This window comes from Peromyscus eremicus, chromosome X (genome assembly GCF_949786415.1).
Source record: "Peromyscus eremicus chromosome X, PerEre_H2_v1, whole genome shotgun sequence".
NCBI classification, from domain to species: Eukaryota; Metazoa; Chordata; class Mammalia; order Rodentia; family Cricetidae; genus Peromyscus; species Peromyscus eremicus.
In genome coordinates, this window is record NC_081439.1 from 35,888,033 (window position 1) to 35,905,350 (window position 17,318).

Sequence of the window (17,318 nt, forward strand, 5' to 3'; positions counted from 1 at the left end):
TTTATTTATTATTAACAAAAAGGCTGGAATGTTAGGTCTCAAACCTGGGTCAAATGGCTAACTGAGGAGTCCATTAACATATCAAAGCCAACACTTTAGGGCTCTCCTAGCTGGCATGCCCTACTACCTACCCTGACCTCTCCAGCCCAGGTACGGGACTGGGCTTCCCTGCCTCCAGCTTTTCTGGCCTTTATATAACTCAGCCATTTTGGCTATGCCATTCCCTTGGCCCAGGCTGCCCCTCTTGGTAAGCAGCTCTCTCTTCTCCTCACATGGCCCAGCTCAGGGTCATGTTTACTCTGGACTTTCCAAGATGTCTCTGTCTGCTTGTGTGCTCCCTTGCATCTACAATAAAGTTTCTCCCCCACCATACCTAGAAGTAGTCATGTCCTTTTTTATTTCTTTTCTTCGTTCAAAGAAAGATGCACATAGGAACTCAAAGTGATTTTTTTTTAATGCTACAGATGCATGTGACTGGGGGAGGTAGACGAGCAAAGCAACGATTTGAAATAAATTACAATGGTTAGTTCATACTGCAACTTGAGCTGTGACTCTTCTTTGCAGATCCTCTCATTTGTGGTGAAGGGTTTAGAAGTAGGAGCCAAAAAAACCAAGTGGTATCCCTAAGAAGCAAATACAGCTCATTCTTGTTCTGAGAGCTAAACAAAATGAAGACATTTCCTGTGTTTCCCCGGGAACCTGTGCCCAGGGAAGACTCAAGAGTCATTTGGGACAAATTAAGGGCTCTTACACTGCCCGTAGCCATTTGTGCTTTAGGTATTGTGATGTCTCAGAGAAGCTGGAACTAAAACATACGCTTTCAAGAGAATTTACGAAGTTCGAAGAGTGTGATTCTTCAAACCATTAATGCCAGTTTCTTCCATTTCTGTAGTTTGGTTTTCCCTCTGAGATGAGTCTTATCAGCAACACTCTGGAGACTCAGTGTCCTCTGACAGTGTTTGATTCTCATGGTGATTCATTATGATCCACTCCTCACAGAGCCCACTGTGAAGTTTTCCTCCTTGTTAGGAAGAATGGCTTGCCTATAATGCAGTTCACATGATTTCAGGGAAAGAGGAAGAGAAGAGTACCCTGTCAGAAAGGCTCCAATTCATTAAGTGATGTCACCTGACTGCCCTCCTCAGTGTACTCTAAAAAGGATGTCATTAGAAATGGCACTTCATGGTGCTATAAACCACAGCCACCAAATGCTGTTCGGAAATAACATTCCTAGATAAATTTAAAGGAAAATGCCCAAATTTTCCATTTCCTGGGTATTATTAATATGAACTTGATAATTGCTGACAACCATTCCACTGTTTTGGGATTTTGTTTCATGTGCTCTCTGGGGCTTTATTACTTATGAATAATAATTACTTTATATATATATATATATATATATATATATATATATATATATATATATATATATATATATATATATATATATATATATATATATATACTTAAAACAAGTAAATTATCCAGCAGAGTTTCATAATTAGTTTAAATTAAATTAAATTAAATATCCTTCTAGGAAGCCCCCATGTGACATTTTTAACCTTCCCACTTGTAGCTCTTCTCAGATAACCTTAGGAACTCAAGGGGTAAATATCTTGTCCCCTAGCATCAAAACACACTCATTATTAGAAGGTTTTGGAAATGAAGAGATATGACTGAATCATATTCATTTGTTGAGGTTTGATGTCATCCTTTCAGTAGCCAGTCTTACTCTGAGATTACCACCAGTGGATACTACAAACCCACAGTATGCATTTGCTTCCTATTTCCAACCCGCAATGAATAGATAGCTTGTTAGCTGCTAAGGTTACCTGACAATCATGTCTCATCCCAGCCACTAACTGGACTATTTTGTTATATTTAGATGCCATGATCTTAAATCAAGCTTTTCATAATCATAAAATTATATTCAATGTACTGACAAAATTAAAACTACTGCTATTTTTACATAAAGGAACCTCCAAACCGATATTTTGGTAAACAATTATTTTACTAACATTCTCCCCCATCCTTTCCCTCCCACTTTCTTTCCTTCCTAACTTTTATACTAGAATAGTTTCAAGGTTGTAAATATCAAAATGGAGTCACTAATACAAAAATTAGAAGCAGAGTTCTCATACACACATCTCTATGACAAAAATTATCCAAAGAATTCATCGGCAGTGCTACTACACTCCAATTAGGCTGCTTGTACAAGTATGCTTGTGTATTAGTGGTTGTCTCCACCAATGACTTGAAACCGACTTGTGCAACAATCACCAATAATCAATGTTCCTTTATTTCAACATAGCTTACATGAACCTCTTAGTTTTGTCTTTAAAAGCCTTGGACAGGCCACACCAGTGAGAATAGGTGAGTGACCCACGTAACAGTGGAAATGCCCCACTCCCAGACCCATCCTACAGCCCATGCCTTTCCAGTTCATCAACTGCCCCACCGCCAGGCCCTGCCCCCAACCCCAGCAGATGTTCTCTGCTAAGGTACAGGCCACACCAGTCAGAAGAACAAGTGAATGACCCACCTACCAGCAAAACTGCCCCACTCCCTAGAGTCTGTTCCCAAAGATCCACCCCACAGCCCATGCCACCCTATCACCTACCCTGCTTCATGGCCCTGGCCCCAACATCTGAACTTCTACTGATCAGATGCAGGTCACCCCAGTCAAAAGATAAGAGACCCACTGGTGCACCAAAGGTCAAGCTAACTTCCAGAATGCCAGCTCCTAATTTGCACAGATTCCCTACTAGATCATGTTACACCTAGCCCATCATGACCACAAGGAAGAAGAGAGACAACACTTACAGGTTCCAAAGATTTTAATAATTCACCGCATAAGTGGATCACTGATTGATCAGGGCTTCAGGAGAAGGACTTGGGAGCAGAAGTGGGGTTTTTAAGTATAAAATTCATGAACATTTGTTGCCAAGTTACAGTTACAATTTTTACCAATCAGGATTGAGACATTAGGTGCTGCCTTGAATGTTCCATCATTGTCAATTAATATACATTGCAAGCTTTTCAGTCCAACCAATCAGATTAATTTGTTTCTTCTGCTATTGGGAACAACCATAATGTTTCTAAAGAACTAAAGATGCAAAATGACTATTTCTATGGCTTTTGGGAGGCGGTTGATCAGCCATTAGAAAGTTCTCAGCTCCCCTAAGGCTTGGGAACCTAAACTTTATTTCATCCTTCAGGTAAAATGGAGTCATAAGTGAAAATGGCAGTACTCAGGCACTAAGATTGACAATTAACAAATGGGACCTCATGAAACTGAAAAGCTTCTGTAAGGCAAAGGACACTGTCTAAACAACAAAATGGCAGCTTACAGAATGGGAAAAGATCTTCACCAACCCCATTTCTGACAGAGCACTGATTTCCAAAATATATAAAGAACTTAAGAAATTAGACATCAAAAAAAATAATCCAAATAAAAATGGGGTACAGATCTAAACAGAGAATTCTCGACAGAAGCATCTCAAATGGCTAAGAATCACTTACAGAAATGTTGAGCATACTTAGCCATCAAGGAAATGCAAATCAAAACAACTCTGAGATTCCATCTTACACCTGTCAGAATGGCTAAGATCAAAAACACAAATGACATTTCATGCTGGAGAGGATTTGGAGCAAAGAGAACACTCCTCCACAGTTGATGGGAGTCCAAACATGTACAACCACTCTGCTTTGGAAATCAATATGGTGGTTTCTCAGAAAATTAGGAATCAATCTACTTCAAGACACAGACATATCACTGCTGGCCATATACCCAAAGGACTCTCAATCATACACAAGGACACTTGCTCAATTGTTTATAGCAATTTTATTCATAATATTCAGAAACTGGAAACAACCTAGATATCCCTCAATTGGATAAATAGATAAAGGAAATGTGGTATATTTATACAATGAAGTATTACTCAGTTGTTAAAAACAATGACATCATGAAACTTGCTGGCAAATGGATGGAACTAGTAAAAAATCATCCTGAGATAGGTACCCCCACAGACCCAGAAAGACAAACATGATATGTACTCACTCATAAGTGAATATTAGCCATAAGTAAAGGATAATCATGTTACAATTCACAAACCCAAAGAAGCTAATTAACAAGGAAGGCTCAAGAGGGGATGCATGAAACTCACTGTTAAGGGAAAATAAAATAGACATAGCTGTTGCATGGAGGGGTCTGGATGGCGGGTAGGAATGGGAACAGGAGAGATCAGGTGGAGGGATGGTGGAGGGGAGAGAGTACTGGGATAGACAACTGGAATTTGAGTGCATCTCTGGGAGGATCTAGAAATTTAGTATAATGGAAACTCCCAGCAATCTATGTGGGTGACCCTAACTAAGACTTCTAGTGATAGGGGACACAGAGCCTGAACCAGCTATCTCCTGTAACCAGGCATGATTTCTACTGGAGGGACTCCAACACCAACACAGCCACAAAACCTTCAACTTACAATTTGTCCTGCCTATAAGAGGTGCTGGGGTAAAGGTGGCACAAAAATTGTGGAAGTGACCAACCAAGGACTGGCCCAGCTTGAAATTCATACCATGAGAGGGAGCTCCCCCCTAAGGGCCAGGACTCAGAGGCAGGGTACCCTAGAGACCTGGCATAGAACCAAACATGACCATCAAAAAAAGTCAGTGAAATGATTCCTAATGCTATTCTGCTCATAGATTGGCAGTTAACCCAACTGTCATCAGAGGGGCTTCATCCAGCAACTAAAGGAATCAGATGCAGAGATACATAGCCAAACATTAGGTGGTGCTCAGGAAATCCTGTGGAAGATGGGGAAGGATTGTAGGAGCCAGTGGGATCAAGTACACCACAGAATCAACTGGGTACACATAGAGGCTCACAGAAACTGAACTGACAACCAGGGAACCTGTATGGGAATGACCTAGGCCCTCTTCACATATATTACAGTTGTGTACCTTGGTCTTTTTGCGGGACTCTTAACAGTGGGAATAGGGGCTGTCTCTTACTCTGTTGCCTGCTTTTGGGACCCTTTCCTCCTACTGGATTTCCTTTTATAGCCTTAATAGGAGAGGAGGTGCCTAATCTCACTGTAATTTGATATACTATGGCTGGCTCCATTGTATATCATGGGAGTATACCATGGGAGGTCTGCCTTTTTCTGAACAGAACAGAATAAGAGGAGTGGATGGGTGTGGTAAAATGGGAGGTGCAGGAGAGAGAGTGGGAGGAGAGAAGGGAGGGGAAACTGCAGGTCTGGATGTAAAAACAAAAAAAATTACATAAAAACAAACAAAAAAGCTTTCCCTATGCACAAACGTGTTTGGGTACACCAATGGTTCCCCCTAGCATGCATGTCCCAGATTATAACCCCCTATTATTCTCCATTGAACTGCTTGTATTGGAGTATTAATCTCTTTGTTGATTATATTAGGATGATATATAATGATTTGATTTGGTGGTCCCATGACACATGTTCCTCTAAGACATTGCTGTGCTGTGATAGATAATAGATTATATTTCTGGAGTTGTTACTGGAGAGATGGGTTCTGGAAAACAGACATTTAATTCATTATAATTTACTTTTTTAATTTGTAAAGGTTATATGTATCTCTCTGTGTGTATGTGCATGTGAATTCAGGTGCCCAAAGAAGATAGATGATGTTAGATACCTTAGAGATGGAGTTACAGGTAGTTGAGAACCACCTGATATGGATGCTGGAATCCGAACATGGTTCTTCTGTAAGAATCAGACACACTTTTAACTGCTGAGACATCTCTCTAGCTCCTTAGTTTTGTTAAATTTAACACATTTTAGTATTACTTTATGATTCATTAATACTTTGTGCAAAGGGCAAGTTTTTAAAGACAAAACCAAAAGGTTCATGTAAACTATGTTGAAACAAAAAGCATTGGTTATAGGTACTTGTTGTACAAGTAGGCTTCAAGTCATTGGTGGAGACAACCATTACTACACAATTATGCTTGTACAAGCAGATTAACTGGAGTGTAGATCCAATATTCCTTATTTTATTTTCATTATTCTTTCTTTTATAGAGAAGAAAACAAACAAATTAATTGATTTCAAAAGCCATGTCACAACCACCAGCAAGAGCAATGTAGTAGCATAAAATGAAAGGAAGAATATGAAGTATTTTTAATTAGTCATAAATGCAACATTTATTGTCATATCCTTAAAGGCAGCAGTTATTATTGTTTTGTTATGGATGAGAAGAGAATGAAAAGTTATATATGGCAATAAAAATATTCCCATTCAGTAGAAAATCTACCTTTCATATGGACAAAATGAAGCTGAAATATGACCCAGAATCTAATCAAATCACATCATGACCACAGAGCTATGTATACTGCTTCTTCTGAACAGTTTTACTACCTAAGTATCCAAATGATATTTGGCTGTATAAAAATGGTTAATGAATATCTAATTCAGCATCAAAACATACTCACATTTTTGAATGTTGGGATTATAGGCATAAACAACCACATCTGACTCTAGAAAGCATAATTATGAAACAAAAACTTTAATAGCAAATCAATTGTAAGTGCTGAAGATCGATAAGAGTTGTGTGCTAATACACACACTGAGGGATATTTCTTAGGAACTATATTGGGGTTAGATCAGAAAGAAAATATGTTGTCACTCATATTATCTTACATCTACTATAACATATCAAGAATTAACATTTATATATAAATGTCTATATATACATTGGACATGAAAGAATTAACATTTATATGTAAGTATCTGTACATCAAAAACAAATACTACACAGTCTTTAGTTCTTGATACATCATAAGGAAGAACTAGTCTTCTGTATACTGCTGTGATTTGGTCTATAGGAGATAGAGCCAAACACATGCCTTACATCTTTGGAAAGTTAACCCTTTCTGTACTTAAATGTCCTCACCTGGAGTATCAAGCAAATAAATATGAACAGACAATAATAACTTCACAACAATGACAATGTCATCATCTGCTATCATTATGACCAAATATAACACATTTATTGAGGTAAAGAAAACATTAATGGATAATTTGTGATAACCTTAAACAACTAATAAACATACCCATTCACTTACAAAGGGTATATAGTTTATAAAATGTATAAAGCACATAAATGTAGCTAGAAGTTTCTCCGGTCCTACCTGGGTCCTGCAGTCTCATGGCCTGCTTATAAAATAATCACACAGAGGCTTAATATTATTTATAACTGCTTGGCTATTAGCTCAGGCTAACTACTGACTAGCTCTTACATTTAAGCTCAGCCCATTCCTGTTAATCTATATGTTGCCACATGTTCTATGACTTTATCTCTGTGTCATTACATGCTGCTCCCTGGACGGTGGGCTGGCATCTCCTCACTCAGCCTTCCTTTTCCCAGAATTCTCCTTGTCTGCTTATCCTGCCTATACTTCCTCCCTGGCTACTGACCAATCAGCATTTTATTAAACCAGAGTACAAAAGCATTCTCCCACAGCATTTCCCCTTTTTTGTTTAATTAAAAAGGAAGGTTTTACTTTAACATAGTAAAATTACATATAACAAACAGTTATCAAGCAAGAATTATAGTTATAATATTTAGTCTATTTATATTTGGCAAAAATCAAAGAAGACATCATATTTATCCTATACTTGTCAGTCCAAGGTTTCATATCTACCTTATCTCCTATCAAAACCAAGGAAAACCATAATTCTGACTATCTAGTCTTCAACTACATCAAAGACCTCAGAAGGATATAATATTACCTAAGTAAACAGGTAAAGCATTGTAAGCAACTTCCAAAAATCTAGAATGACAGAGACAGCTGCCTGCCTGGACAGTTACCCAATGTTCTTCTGTAACATTGGGGTATCCATTCTTCAGCCTACAGGCCTAGAGTCACTCAGTCACTTCTCTCTGTGACTGTAGAATGTCTGGCAGTTTCTTCTGCGAAGCAAGAACCTGAAGGACCATCTCGTCTTGCAAAGTTCAGTGGTCACCTTTCTATGGGTCCTGCATGTCCAGTCAATACAACATTTTTTTCAAGCAGTCTAGGCAAGAACAGTTTCTTGCCAAAATGGCTGTTTTTGTCAAGAAGAAGATAAAGTCCATATGGAGTGTCCTTGACGCCCATCCTCCTCTCTAAATAAATTAGTGCTGCCAGGAGCAGACGTGTCTCATTGTCCAGGAAAGTCTAAGTTTTTAAAACATTTTAAATGCCGTATTCTGTGGGTCTTTGAAGTGTTCAAAGACTGTGTACCTAACTGAATTATATATATGTATACCTAGAAAACTTAACAAGACTATAAGTTTGACTATTATAGAAGACTAATTATTAATCTGTATTTCTTAATTATATTACAATTTAAATGAGCTGCATAAACATAATACCTTAAACAAGAGTAGAAATATATATACAGTATAACAAAATTAACTTTAAATTTGTATCAACAAACTAAAATTTATACCAATGTAAAACATTTTAAACAAGTTGTTGCTTTTTAAAAATAGATTCAATAGTCTACCCTTTTATCCTATCATATCTATATCCTATCCTCCTTTTTTCCTTTAGAAAGGGATTGACTATGACCAATAACAATTTGCAACCAACAATCTAAACAAAGACAAACATCCATAATCCATGTTTTTGGAATATGGGTGTAGTTTTTTAGGCTACTTCCAGCTGATAGAGGGTGCTGGTAGTCTTATGGGGACCTGAGAAAATTTGAGATAATGGTCAAGTCCTGGGAAGACCGGCTACAACCTTTGTTGATAGGTACTATCTGTTAAGGTTCAGGAGTTCTGGCTTGATCAAATCTGATCCATAGCCTCTTGCTTCCTATGGAAACAAAACCAGAGCCTCCTTTCCAAAGCAACATATCCTTAGATACAAATTTTGAAGTCAAGATACCTTTAAATTATACATATTGGTTTAACTGAGTAGCCTTTACAATTAAATGTCTCTCTGCAGTTAAAAATCTCAAAGACAATATAATCCAGACTCTCTGTGATTTCCATCTTTACGTGGCTTTTTATATTACTTTTACTTTCTCTTTAAAGACTTTATTTTTTAAAACTTTCTATTTCTTTATAAAGCTGTCTATATTTTTTCCTATCTCTTCCAAGCCTACATACATTTTTACACACACTGTAAACTGTTTAGGGTTTGTACCATCTGAATCCATCTTATTGTGAATCTATTGCTTTAAACTGCAGCATTACTAGGACTGAAATGGCAGCTTTGACTGCCGGCTCTGCCCACCTCAGCTTCCCAACATGGCAGAAATACATTTACAGCCATCTCTGGGCATCATGCTCACTGCCGACTCTGTGAAGCAGTGGGTCTATGCTTCCATCCAGCAGCGTGTAGCCCAGAACCTTTTCTTTCTTTCCTTTTTTTTTTTTTTTTTTTTTTTTTGTCTGTACTAGCAAAGGCTAAATCCACCATGCAACACAATATGCAACTTGGAGACGCCAAGCGTGGCGGGAATCCACAGCCATGCCACTTAGCTGATGGCATCTCACAGGCAGCTATCAGGAGACAAGTTCACACCACTGCTGGCATGAGACTGTGTGACTAAGAAGCCCAGTGTGGCTCCATTTCTGTGCATTCAGAATCTTTAAACTTTCCTAGGTCTATACGGCTCAATGCCTGATGGTGAGTGCCATATAAATAAGCTTATAAGATTGTAGGTAGATATCTATCTCTATATAGGAGATAGTAGATGGATATCTACATAGATAGGTATATCTAGACAGGGTGAAAGTGACTATGTTGTTGCTACGCAAGGTGTACTCACAGGGGTGAAAAAAAAAGCTTGTGTATCTTCCTGGATGAAAATGTCATAAAGAAGTTTATTATTTTATATTCTAGCAGAATAATACAGATGTTTTTACTATAAATAATTTATACTAAAACTGTTGCTACCTTCACCTAGTTGCATGGTGTTTTATTTGTGAGTTCACTACAATACACTTACTTTCAAAAATAAATAAATACATCTTTTTAGAAATAACACAAGGAAAAAAAATTAAAAAGTATGTTCAAAGAGATTGTGCCAGCTGCCCTCTAGCACAAAACAAACTATTGGAATTGATATTTGGGAACAGTTTTCTTAAATTTCTATGCAAAAACATTAAGAGGCTCCAGTGATGGCTGCATAACTGCTCAATTTCAAGTTGTCTTTCAGCTCCTGCCATGGTGAGTTCCTCCAGAATACAGTATTTAGGTAAGTTTCCTCCTATCCATATACAAGGAATAGGATGATCCTCGTCATGTCCCTGTGGGGGCAAGAGGTTGACTAGCTCACAGTGCTTGTTGTTAACTTATTTGTACCTCTAGTACATGACCAAGACTTTCTTTAGTCATAGCTAGACTAAAACTAGGAAACAATTTTTTCTACTATGTGAAGGGAAAAATTAATCATTATAAAGTGGAATCATATCTTATCTCAAGAGAATTGAGGTTTTGTACTTGTATACTTTACCTGTCTGCTTAACTGTGATTCTCTCATAACATATAGGTCCTCTGAAGCAACAAATAGACATCTATAGGAGCTGACTTTCCTTCACTCAGAGAGAAACTGACCTTGAATATGTCATCAGCTGGCAAAGTAATGATCCCATTTCCTGTCTAAAATAGATATTTATTTGCTCAGAAAATGTCTATGATAGAATAGAAATAAAACAAAAGTAGTGAAAGCACTGAACCAACAAGGCTTGTGTTAACAATAACACCATAATATGTACATCATGCAGTGTAGGTATTATTTCAAGCCATCCCTTAATGTTTTGATTGTCTTACAATGTTGTTAGGACAAAATGGCATAAAAGTAGAGGGCCAATGATTTCCTGGGGGAAAATATAATTGAAACATGATTCCTTATTATCTTCCTATTGAAATATATTACAGTACCTATGTGTTTTTCTGCGCCAACTGAAAGATTTTTTTTTTGGTATTTCATTTTTTTTATTTTATTTTACAATACAATTCAGTTCTACATATCAGCCAAGGATTCCCTTGTTCTCCCCCCTCCTGCCCCCCTCCCCTTCCCCCCAGCCCACCCCCCATTCCCACCTCCTCCAGGGCAAAGCCTCCCCCGAGGACTGAGATCAACCTGGTAGACTCAGTCCAGGCAGGTCCAGTCCCCTCCTCCCAGGCTGAGCCAAGGGACCCTGCATAAGCCCCAGGTTTCAAACAGCCAACTCATGCACTGAGTACAGGACCAGGTCCCACTGCCTGGATGCCCCCCAAACAGATCAAGCCAATCAACTGTCTCACCCATTCAGAGGGCCTGATCCAGTTGGGGGCCCCTCAGCCTTTGGTTCATAGTTCATGTGTTTCCATTCATTTGGCTATTTGTCCCTGTGCTTTATCCAACCTTGGTCTCAACAATTCTTGCTCATATAAACCCTCCTCATTCTCGCTAATTGGACTCCTGGAGCTCCACCTGGGGCCTAGCCCTGGCTTTCTGCATCCAGATCCCTCAGTCCTTGGATGGGGTTTCTAGCATGACAATTAGGGTGTTTGGCCATCCCATCACCAGAGTAGGTCAGTTCGGGCTGTCTCTCGACCATTGCCAGCAGTCTAATGTGGAGGTATCTTTGTGAATTTCTGTGGGCCTCTCTAGCACTTTGCTTCTTCCTATTCTCATGTGGTCTTCATTTACCATGGTCTCCTATTCCTTGTTCTCCTTCTCTGTTCTTAATCCAGCTGGGATCTCCCACTTCCCCAAGCTCTCTTTCCCTCGACCCTTGCCCTTCATTACCCCCACTCATGTCCAGGCTGTTCATGTAGATCTCATCCATTTCTCTGTCATTGGGCGATCCCGTGTCTTTCTTGGGGTCCTGTTTTCCAGGTAGCCTCCCTGGTGTTATGAGTAGCAGTCCAATATGGCACTTTCTTAGAAAATTGGGAATCAATCTCCCCCAAGACCCAGATATACCACTCTTGGGCATATACCCAAGGAATGCTCAATCATACCACAAGGGCACTTGCTCAGCTATGTTCATATCAGCATTGTTTGTAATAGCCAGAACCTGGAAACAACCTAGATGCCCTTCAACTGAAGAATGGATAAATAAAATGTGATACATGTACACAATAGAGTATTACTCAGCTGTTAAAAACAATGACATCATGAAACTTGCAGGCAAATGGATGGATCTAGAAAAAATCATCCTGAGTGAGGTAACCCAGACTCAGAAAGACAAACATGGTATGTACTCACTCATAGGAGGATACTAGATGTGGAACAATGATGACTGGACTGTAAGATGTTTTATTTTAGCTCATTATGACTGAAGACCAAGGTTTATAGGGGATCCTTCAACTTTGATGTTTACAGCTTAGTGTGTACATTTTTGTAATCTAGATGAATTTATAAAATCCTTGATTTTAGGGCATGATGAACTTTATCCCCATAGCATAAGCTATAAGCTTACAACTCCATAGAAGTACAAGAGACTTGATTATTTTAGCACAGTGTATCACTCCTGGCCTGTCATTTTTTATTTTCATAAAGTATTTTATTGTATCATTAGAAAGATTAAATTAACATATTTTACTATGTGTAAAAGGATTGCTGTTACACAGAAACAAAGACCCTGAAAATAAGGTCATAATTAGGTATTTCATTACATATTCATCATATATAAAATTTGGCTGTATGTCCTGATCTTTTAATCCAACCTGTGCTTTTATATTTTTACTTTCACAAAAGTGTGATTTTAAAACTCTTCTTCCCTTCTAACTCAATATGAAAAAGATTTCCCACAGGACTGACTACCCTTATATCATTTGTAAATGTTGCATAGTTCCCCACAGACTTGCTGCTCAGAGACACTGAATTGAACCTTCTATTTTTTTTGTTTTATATATATAGTGCTGTTATGATTTTAAAAAAATCAGAAAAAATGGACACAAATAGTCTGTAGTTCCCCAATATGAGGTTTCTGTAGTCTGTTTCTCAATCCCTGAATCTGACCTTGACCATAGGACCTGCTTTCTTGATGACAGGATCTACTTAGCACAATAGGGACATTAGTAAATGTGATGAAACAAGAGTCTAGAAGATGATTGTGTAGAACCAATGCCACCTTTTTGTTTACAAAATCCTAAGGCTCCTCTATGAATAATACATAGGTCTATTACTGAAAGAGAAGTTACATGAGGCTCAGCCATCCCAGATAAACTAAATGTACAAAAGAGGCCATTTTAGATATTCTAGATATCCAGCTTCTGCAGAGTTGCCCTAGTCCTCAATAACCATTTGACCAAACCACAGAACACAAAAAAACAAAGACTTTTTTCTATTTTAATCCATTATATTTGGACAACTTTGTTATAGAGTGAAAATTAATTGATACAAACATCCTTTGGATGATATTATTTTCCTACAAAGTTTTCTAGAAGTGAAACTTCTGGGTTAGTGTGTACATACTTTCATGAATATTACCAAAAATATTTTAATATATAAACCACCAAAAGTATACAAAAGTGACCATATTACCAATTTTTGCCAATAATGACCATTAATGCTTCTTGTATCATCATTACCACATTGTCTTTATAACAGTTTTAATATCTCAATTTTTACTTTGCTCCAGATAATCATGTGACATATATATTATTTCATTTAATCATATTGACAATTATGTGTGGTGATATTGTCTTCCCCAAAATATTGTGTACCCTAATAAACTTATCTGGGGTCAGAGAACAGAACAGCCACTAGATAGAGAGGCCAGAAAATGGTGGCATACATGCCTTTAATCCTATCACTTGGGAGGCAGAGATCCATCCGGATCTCTGTGAGTTTAAAGCCACACTGGAAACAGCCAGGCATGGTTACTCACGCCTTTAATCCCAGGAAGTGAGCCTTTAATCCCAGGAAGTGATGGCAGAAAGGTATATAAGGCATGAGGACCAGGAACTAGAGCTGGTTAAGCTTTTAGGCTTTTGAGCAGCACAGTTCAGCTGAGACCCATTTGGATGAGAACTCTGAAGCTTCCAGTTTGAGGAAACAGGATCAGCTGAGGAATTGGCAAGGTGAGGAAGCTGTGGCTTGTTCTGCTTCTCTGATCTTCCAGCATTCACCCCAATACCTGGCTCCTGGTTTGATTTTATTAATAAGACCTCCTAACAATTCATGCTGCAATTATGTAATAGGAAAGACAAAGTGTTGTAGAATATTATTTTAAAATGTGTTACCTTTGTTTATGCTGTGGAACATTTGTTTAATGATGCAAAGATGTGTTGCATTCTTTTAAGTTGCATTTGGTTAACTCTGTGAAGCTGTGTTACTTTGCCTGTCTAAAACACTTGATGGTCTAATAAAGAGCTGAGTGGGCAATAGCAAGGCAGGAGAAAGGATAGGCAGGACTGGTAGGCAGAGAGAATAAAGAGGAGGAGAAATCTGGGAAGACAAGATTGGGGAGCGAAAGGAGAAGGAGAGATGGACTCCAGCTACACAACAAGCAACAGAGTAAGAAGTAAAGAAAAGTATATGGAAAAGAGAAAGATAAAAGCCCAGAGGCAAAAGATAAGATAGGATAATTTAAATTAAGAAAAGCTGGCTAGAAACAAGCCAACCTAAGGCCAGGCATATAATAAATCTCCATGTGTATTTCTTTGGGAGCTGAGTGGCAGGCCCCCAAAGAGCAAAGAGGAAAAACAACAATTGCAACAATGATCTATTTTAATCAAAGTTGTTTGTTTTAATTTATTAATTTTGTGGTGGCAGTCTAAGTGCAAACAGTGCACCTGTGAAGGTCAGAGGCTATTTTGAGAGTTGGTTCTAGGTTCTTCTACCTTGATTTTGAGGCAGGGTCTGTTTTGTTTCTGCTCTTTGGCTGCATTTGTGAGCTTCTGGCTTATTCTCTTATCTCTGCCTCTCCACAGGAATCCTGGGATTGCAGACACAAACCACTGTATATGCCCTTTTACATGGGTTCTGAGGGTCAAATTTAGGTCATCAGGCTTAAAATCAAATGCCTTTGCCCACTGAGCCATCTTTCCAGCCTGTTCTGCTTTATTTTATTAGCATATATTAATTATAAGGAATAATAGGTATTTTTTACATGTACATATGTATTTTTATCATGTTATCCCTCCACATTATTGGTCTTTACTACCATGGCCTTTAGTCCAGTTCCCTCATCTGCTATTTAAGTCTTAAGTCTATTATTCCACACAGTCTATTATCTAAAAACTCTCAACAACCCAACTGGGACATCATTCTGATTTCTACTCCTTTAATACACCCAGTACCAATCTAATGCTCTGTTGTAAAGATTAGATAGCAACTAGAATAAAGCATGAAATAACTTACAACTCTTCAAAGAAGTAGCAGGGAGCTAGTAGAAGAGGTAAGTGAGATGAAGATTGTTATACTGATGTGAGATTTATCTATCACACAGCATGAGTAGTTATTTTTCTATTCACCTGACTGGTTCTTAATTAACGGAAATTAAGAAAAGGCTATAAAATACAATGGCCCCACACATATACAAATAAATGCATGGGGGGGACTTACACCCACATGTGGAGAGAGATAGAGAATGAATATGACATTTTTTCATTTTCAGAAAATTATTTGAGAGGCCCCAAATCCAAAGCACTTCTTTTTTTTTAATTTTTATTTTGCAATACAATTCAGTTCTACATATCAGCCACAGATTCCCTTGTTCTTCCCCCTCCCGCCCCCCTCACCTTCCCCCCAGTCCGCCCCCCATTCCAATCTCCTCCAGGGCAAAGCCTTCCCCACAGACTGAGATCAACCTGGTGGACTCAGTCCAGGTAGGTCCAGTCCCCTCCTCCCAGGCCGAGCCAAGCAATCCTGCATAGGCCCCAGGTTTCAAACAGCCAACTCATGCAATGAGCACAGGACCCGGTCCCACTGCCTGGATGCCTCCCAAACAGATCAGGCCAATCAACTGTCTCACCCACTCAGAGGGCCTGATCCAGTTGGTGACCCCTCAGCCATTGGTTCATAATTCATGTGTTTCCGTTCGTTTGGCTATTTGTCCCTGTGCTTTATCCAACCTTGGTCTCAACAATTCTCTCTCATATAAACCCTCCTCATTCTCGCTAATTGGACTCCCAGAGATCCACCCGGGGCCTAGTCATGGATCTCTGCATCCAGATCCCTCAGTAGTTGGATGAGGTTTCTAGCACGACAATTAGGGTGTTTGGCCATCCCATCACCAGAGTAGGTCAGTTCGGACTGTCTCTCGACTATTGCCAGCAGTCTGTTGTGGGGGTATCTTTGTGGATTTCTGTGGGCCTCTCTAGCACTTTGTTTCTTCCTATTCTCATGTGGTCTTCATTTACCATGGTCTCCTATTCCTTGTTCTCCCTCTCTGTTGTTGATCCAGCTGGGATCTCCCACTCACCCAAGCTCTCTTTCCCTCAACCCTCGCCCTTCACTAACCCCACTCATGTCCAGGCTGTTCATGTAGATCTCATTCCATTTCTCTGTTATTGGGTGATCCCTGTGTCTTTCTTGGGGTCCTGTTTTCCAGGTAACCTCCCTGGTGATGTGAGTAGCAGTCCAGTTATCCTTGTTCCACATCTAGTATCCTGCTATGAGTGAGTACATACCATGTTTGTCTTTCTGAGTCTGGGATACCTCACTCAGGATGATTTTTTCTAGATCCATCCATTTGTCTGCAAACCTCATGATGTCATTGTTTTTCTCTGCTGAGTAGTATTCCATTGTGTATATGTACCACATTTTGTTTATCCATTCTTCAGTTGAAGGGCATCTAGGTTGTTTCCATGTTCTGGCTATTACAAACAATGCTGATATGAACATAGCTGAACAAGTGCTCTTGTGGTGTGGTTGAGCATTCCTTGGGTATATGCTCAAGAGTGGTATAGCTGGATCTTGGGGGAGATGGATTCCCAATTTTCTAAGAAAGCGCCATATTGATTTCCAAAGTGGTTGTACAAGCTTGCATTCCCACCAGCAGTGGAGGAGAGTACCCCTAGCTCCACATCCTCTCCAGCATAAGGTGTCTTCAGTGTTTTTGATCTTAGCCATTCTGACAGGCGTAAGGTGGTATCTCAGAGTCGTTTTGATTTGCATTTCCCTCATGATTAGGGATGTTGAGCAATTCCTTAAATGTCTTTCAGCCATTTGAGTTTCCTCTGTTGAGAATTCTCTGTTTAGTTCTATAGCCCATTTCTTAATTGGACTGTTGGGCATTTTGATGTCTAATTTCTTGAGTTCCTTATATATTCTGGATATCAGTCCTCTGTCAGATGTGGGGTTGTTGAAGATCTTTTCCCATTCTGTAGGCTGTCGCTT